This window comes from Mus pahari, chromosome 1 (genome assembly GCF_900095145.1).
Source record: "Mus pahari chromosome 1, PAHARI_EIJ_v1.1, whole genome shotgun sequence".
In the NCBI taxonomy this organism is placed as follows: Eukaryota; Metazoa; Chordata; class Mammalia; order Rodentia; family Muridae; genus Mus; species Mus pahari.
This window is the reverse complement of record NC_034590.1, coordinates 7,016,503-7,023,899: the sequence shown is the minus strand read 5'-3', so window position 1 is coordinate 7,023,899 and position 7,397 is coordinate 7,016,503.

Genomic DNA, 7,397 nt, shown 5'->3' with positions numbered 1-7,397 from the left:
TACATATTTCTGTCTTAGTTTGTGTTTTACTGCTGTGAACAGATACCACAACAGAGGCAACTTCTCTAAAGGAAAGCATTTAACTGGGGCTGGCTTACAGGTTCAGAGGTTCAGTCCATTATCATAGTGGGAAGTATGGCAGTGTGCAGGCATACATGATGCTGGAGAAGGAGGTGAGCATTCTACATCTTGATCTGAGGGCAGCTGGGACAGGACTGATTAGCAGGAAACTAGAAGGAGGGTCTCAAAGCCCAGCCTCACAGTTACACACTTCCTCCAACAAGGCTATACCTCCTAAGAGTGCAACTCCCTGGACCAAGCATATAGTAGTCCAGTGGTGGGTGGGAAAGGGGAATGAAAAAAGCTGGAGTCCTTGACTGACTCCAGAGTGGCAGGACATATTAAGGAAGGAGGGTTGAGTGTTCTTGAGCCTTTAACTCCATGTTTGTGTGGTAGTTACAGAACTGTGACTGTGCCAGAAGTGGCTCAGAGGCCGTTGGACTGTAGCAAGGATTGGTATGTGCACAAAGATCAGAGTTAACATTTACCCATTGTTTGCATCTCTTACCAAAATCTGAGCAAGTTCTTGCATGCAAGTCCTGGAGAATTCATAGTTTGATTCTGAAAGTGACTTTGAAGCAGATGGTTTCTTTCTAGACCAGGATCACAGAGCCCATGGATGTCATACAATGTAGGGGCACACTGAAGTCAGAGGAAAGTCTCTGTCTGCAATGTCCTATACAGTGGAGAGAGTACATGAAGTCCCATGTTTTGACAGAGACAAAGGCAAAACTCCATTCTGTCACCCACAGCAATCTAAGGGGTTCCCTTTTTCAGAGACCCATTATTCACTGGGCAATGGTGGCACACTCCTTTAATCATAGCACTTGGGAGGCAGAAGCAGGCAGAGCTCTTGAGATTGAGGGTATCCTGATCTACAGAGTGAGTTCCAGGACAGCCAGGGCTACACAGAAAAAAACATAACTTGAAAACAACAACAACAACAGCAAAAGAACATGTAGTGCCCTTGTAGAGGATCTAAGTTGGGTTCCTAGAATCCATTGTAACAAGTCTCAGACCACAGGACAACACAAACCATGTTAGAGACACCATTTTGACCTTCAAACCCAGCACATGGGCCCCAGCACCCACCAAAACAGGAACTAAGAGCTAATCCATCAAAGGCCTGATCCATAATTTCTGGAAAGTCCCTGAATGTTTTCTGGCTTCTGCAGTTTTTCTTCCTGCTAACTAACTGAAATGTGAGAAGCAGGATGTTTGCACCAAAGACAAAAGGTTGTGCAGTGTGCTCCGGGTCCCCAGCTTCTGTGAGCTGTCTCCCATGTTCAAGGATATCCTCCTGCTTCTGCTGTGATTAATGTGGCCCCTAGACACCTTTTAAAATTTTTTATTTTGTGTATATAGCTATACTTTGCCTGCATGTGTGTCTGTAAGTCACATGAGTGCATGAATCCCATGGAGATCAGAATAGGGTGTCAGGTCCCCAGGAACTGAGTTAGATACTCTGTGGTGCTAGGAATCAATCCTGAGTCTTCTGAGAGAGCATACAGTGCTCTGAACAATGGAGACAACTTTCCAGACCTCTAGAGACTTTTTTTTTTGCTCAGTGGAAGTTTAAGTCTCTTAGCAACTCAGTGCCTCCTCCATGCCTGATGGCTGGACTTCATGTGTGAACTTGACTAGATTTAGAGTCACTTAGGAGGAGGCACAATTCTGAATGCATCTGCAATGACATTTTCAAAGAGGATTAGCTGAGGCACAGAAGGCCCATCATACAGTAGGAAACACCATCCTGTAGGTTAGGAGCCTGAAGGGGAAAAGTGAGAGAACAAAAAAGTATCAACATGCCCTTTTTTGCTTCCTGATCTACCATCACCATAACTGCCATCCCACCATGCCATCCATTGCTATGTTGGACTGACACTTTCAGAGGCTGAGGCCAGATGAACATTTCCCCCTCCTGGCTATCTCTGTCAGGTGTCCGATGCACAGTGATCTCACTCACAAGAGCTGAACAAGCCAAGTCTCCAGCTGATTCATTGCACTTAGCCCAATGCCCTGTGAGTGGCAGGCAACACTTCTTTCTCCATTTTTTAAAAGAGATTCATTCATATTCAGTCTTTTGTATTTGTTTTCCTGTATGTATGTATGTGTGTGAACAGTGTGCCTGTGAGCTGCCTTGTGAGTACTGGTAACAGAACCCCTGTCCTCTGCAAGATTGTTAGGTTAAATTATCACTATATTTTTGTGCCTATGAACAGTTCTGCTATGAACATGGATATGCAAACTGTCTCTTTGAGATCTCATTTATTTATTTATTTAATTTATTGAGTCAGAAATCTCACTATATAGTTGGTGTGTCACAAAACCTTTCCTGGGGAGAAGCAGCACACAATGAATATTCACCTCAAATAGGGAACCTATGACAGACCAAAGCATGGAAATCCAACTTGGTGATTCCATGAGTTTTATTGGAGTTACTTACAGGAGTTGGAGTTAATTGCAAGAGCAGATCTGACTCAAAGACAGCTGCACCAACAAGGCCCACCCCAGCCCCCAGATTTGCCAAAAAGCTGGGAAACCTGGAACATACCTTACAGCATGCAGGTAGCTCAGCCATTGGACTCCAGCTTTTCTTGCTTGCTTAGGTATACTGACTGTTTCAGGGACTTCCTAGAGTTATTTTGAGTTGTTAGACTTCCTGTTTAAGGAACTTCCTGCAGAATGTAATAGTTCAATCTTGGAGAAAATTGTTATACAACAGTAGTTCTGGCTGTTCTGGAATAGACAGTGTAGACCAGGCTGGCCTTGAACTTTAAGAGGTCTACATTTTTCAGGCAGGAGCTTTGTATGTACAGGATTTGAAGAGCCTGAGTTTGAGCTACTGCAGTGGGTTAAGGAACTCAGAAAATCAAGGAGAGCATTTTCCTCAGGACTCAGTAGGACACTGCATTGGTAACACAGGACTAGCCAGTGCTGCTTCTGCTTGGCCAAAACCTGGCATTACATTTCTCAGGCCCAGGATTGCAGGTAGTGGCTGTGGGAACTAAAGGGGGTTGGGGAAGGAGGGGGAGAGGAATAGCCCATGTCTGGCAAGATTTCCTCCTATGCTCTGGGCAGGCAGATGGGGGAGGGCTGCCAGATGCTTTGCAATTGGCCACTGGTGAGCATCTAAGTCACTGACCCCACTTGATGGGGGGTGGACAAGGGGCAGACCCTGAAACCAGGAGCCCTGGGGCAAGTCCCTGTCGCCCTGGGTTTATGGGAGAAAGGGCATAGGGGAGAGGTTCCCATGAAGGTGAGAGTAAGTGCAGATGAACAAAGACCATCTATGGTTTTAGAGCATAAAGCTCTAAATAATAAATATATATATAAATAGGTAAATATATATTAAATATAGAAAGGAAGGGAGAAAGGAGGGAAGGTAAAAGAGAGAAAGAGACTGTACGTGGCTAAAAGGAGAGAAAGGGAAAAGGAGAGAGAGAAAAGAACGGCTAGAGAGTAAGAGGGAGAGAGAGGAAGAGATTAAGAGGAGAGAGGAAAGGAGAGAGGAGAGGAGTAAGAGCAAGAGAATAAGAGAAGTGAGAAGAGAGCAAGGTGGGGCCAAATAGTTCCTCTTATGGTTTTTAATGTTGCTAGGTAACTGGGGAGGAGTCTAGCCTGAAGGTCACAATCTTGGGACATTGCCTAGATGACTGCTAACCATGCTTCTTTTGTGGGGGCTGAGGGGGCAGTAACTTAGACAGGAGCCTTGAATCTAGGAGACATGAGAGAACTCCTTCCATCCCATGTAGGTGAATTGTCATCACTAGGTCCTGGGGTTCAACATCTAGCCTCAACTGGAAACCAGACTGTCTTTACATAGCCCAATGCCCCACAGATGGCCACATGGACACACTGACTAGGATGCAGCTGTGGCCCGAGACAGCATTTGAGTGCAGCCAAGTGCACATCCAAAGTCAGAGCCTTGCCTGTCTGGTTCTTTTCAGCTCTACCAGGATGATCAGGACACAGGAGCCTTCCATGAGTAAATTTCTGTTTCTGTTTCTCTTTCCAAGTGCCAGGAGGTCCCAAGAAGTTTTCTCTGCAGCAATAGACCTGCATGTGGACAGGCTTGAAGATTCATTTAAGAGAGATGGGAAACTGAGCAGTTGAGCAAGGATACTTTGAGTCTGAGGGTGCTGGTGCCATCATGATGAGCTGAGGAGACTCCTTCCTAGACAGGATTAGAAAATGTCCCAAGAGTTTGCTCAGACAGAAAAAGGACTTGGAGTTGAGTGTGAGAGGGGGCTCCACTGTGGAAAGGTTTTCATAAGCTTTACTTTTAATTTTTTGTGGTTTTTTATTTGATATTTTCTTTATTTACATTTCAAATGCTATCCTGAAAGTTCCCCATACCCTGCCCCCGCCCCTGCNCCCCTANCCACCCACTCCCACTTCTTGGCCCTGGCCTTCCCCTGTGCTGGGTCATATAAAGTTTGCAAGACCAAGGGGCCTCTCTTCCCAATGATGGTCAATTAGGCCATCTTCTGCTACATATCCAGCTGGAGACATAAGCTCAGGGAGTACTGGTTAGTTCATATTGTTGTTCCACCTACAGGGTTGCATCCCCCTTCAGCTCCTTGGGTAACTTTTCAAGCTCCTCCATTGGAGGCCCTGTGCTCCATCCAATAGCTGACTGTGAGCATCCACTTCTGTGTTTGCCAGGCACTGGCATAGCCTCACGAGAGGCCGCTATATCAGGGTCCCTTCAGCAGAATCTTGCTGGCATGTGCATTAGAATCTGGGTTTGGTGGCTGATGATGGGATGGATTCCTGGATGGGGTAGTCTCTGGATAGTCCATCCTTTCATCTTAGACCCACATGGTACCTCCTCCAAAATTGACCGTATAATTGGTCACAAAACAGGCCTCCATAGATACAAAAATATTGAAATTATCTCATGCATTCTATCAGATCACCACGGACTAAGGCTGATCTTCAAAAACAGCATACTGCTTGTGGAGTTGTACATCGTGGTGCGCACTAGGCTCCGCACCACGATGTACAACGTCCACAAGCAGGAGGAAATCCAAAACATCATCAGATCCTACTACAAAAGGCTATGCTCAGAAAAACTGGAAAACCTGGATGAAATGGACAAATTCCTAGACAGATACCAGGTACCAAAGTTAAATCAGGATCAGATTAATGACCTAAACAGTCCTATATCACCTAAAGAAATAGAAGCTGTCATCAATAGTCTTCCAACCAAAAAAAGCCCAGGATCAGATGGGTTAAGTGCAGAATTCTCTGCTTGTGGACGTTGTACATCGTGGTGCGGAGCCTAGTGCGCACCACGATGTACAACGTCCACAAGCAGATCCAAAACATCATCAGATCCTACTACAAAAGGCTATACTCAACAAAACTGGAAAACCTGGATGAAATGGACAAATTCCTAGACAGATACCAGGTACCAAAGTTAAATCAGGATCAGATTAATGACCTAAACAGTCCTATATCACCTAAAGAAATAGAAGCTGTCATCAATAGTCTTCCAACCAAAAAAAGCCCAGGATCAGATGGGTTAAGTGCAGAATTCTATCAGACTATCAAAGAAGACTTAATTCCAACTCTCCTCAAAGTATTTCACTAAATAGGAACAGAAGGTACTCTACCCAATTCATTATATGAAGCCACAATTACTCTGATACCTNAGCCACACAAAGATCCAACAAAGAAAGAGAACTTCAGACCAATTTCCCTTATGAATATCAATGCAAAAATACTCAATAAATTATTATGCAATAAATACTCAATATTATTATTCTATGCATGAGATTTTTTATGGGTATATGAATGTACATGTTTTGTCCACATATGTATGGATATATATGTAAAGAACAGGAGTTAGGCAAGTGTGCTGCAGCACAGGGATGGAGGTAAATGAAGGCTTTTGTTGCCTCCCACCTGAGCCTGGTCCTCTCACAATCTCTGTCCTACCACAGAATTTTAAAATGATACCAGCCTTTCTGACTCCAGAGCCAGACACTATGGTGAAAACCTGTCTAGTTCAGAGAGGCAGAGAAAGCACCCAGCTGACCTTCCTATTCCACTGATGTCCCAGAAGGAAAACTCACCATCTCCTTCCCCATGCTCTCATAAATCCCCTTCAACTCATAGACACTCCTTCCTCTTTCCTGGGATTTTTTTTATGTTCACTCCCTGACATACGGTTGCTCTTACTGCCTCTTGACCTATCGTTGACTTTATTTAGCTCTTGCTTACAGAAAGCTCTTGGGTTAAAGGTGGGTGCTAGGGCTGAGCCACACCAAAACATATGAAAAACAGAATTTTTTTTGAAAAAATCATTCCTGTGGTTCACACTGTGACCGTGTATCATGCACCAAGTGTGGGTTCTCTCACAATGTCACTCCATTACAATTTTCTGTAACTTCAGAGACACTCAGGAGCTAAGCAGACATAAGCAGAGTGTGTCTCATGTTACCTGGCCATATATATCTCACCCTTATATGAACTAGCAATTAGGCTAGGACTAACTTGCCTTTATCTCTGACTATTAGACTTATGGTCTGATCAGACACAGATACTCAATCCAGAACAGCAGTTGTGTGGACACATCTCAGTATCTGACTACCAGTGTAGCCTGTCCTGTAGAAAGTATTAGAGGCACTTGAATTGATGTACACATCCTGATGTGCAACAGCTGGAAGAAATTGTTTCAGTTAAGTATCATGTCTTGCTGGTTCAGAGAGCTAAGATTCAGGATCCAGAAATAGAGTGGCAGCTAAGGAGCTGAGCCTTTCTTTGGGGGGTGTCAGTGACTGTGGAAGCTATTGAGTTGGCAGGGAAGGTCTTCAGAATCAGGGTGTAGTGGACATCTGTGAAACCAAAGGAACTCTGGAGTTCTGAGGGACAAGCCTGGAGAATGAGTGGGGTCAAGGAATGTCCAATCCCTGGACATCTTGTCCTGAGTTGAGCAGGAGTAGGATGGCAGCTCCTAGACTGCTTAGATCTGGGACCCCACTTTTGCCCTTCCAGAGGAAGTGAAATAGCCCAGAAGCCAGGTTAGACTTCCTTTTCCCCTATAAAATCATTCCCAACAGCATCTACAAATGAGGCTTTCCCAGCACCTTGGCTCCAACTGCTGGAAGGCTCTGCTCACCCGAAAGGTTTAAATATCTGTGTTTCCACCCAATTAAATCATCTGTCTCAGTGAAGCCTGTCTTCCAAGAATGTTCTCAAAGCACTCACTGCTACTTTAGGTTTCTCTCACTTTTTCCTTCTCCCTCCCCACCTCTCTCACAAACACACATTAGCCATTCCCACCGTTACAGGTGAACAGAGTGGTAACAGCACATATTCTCTGGCAT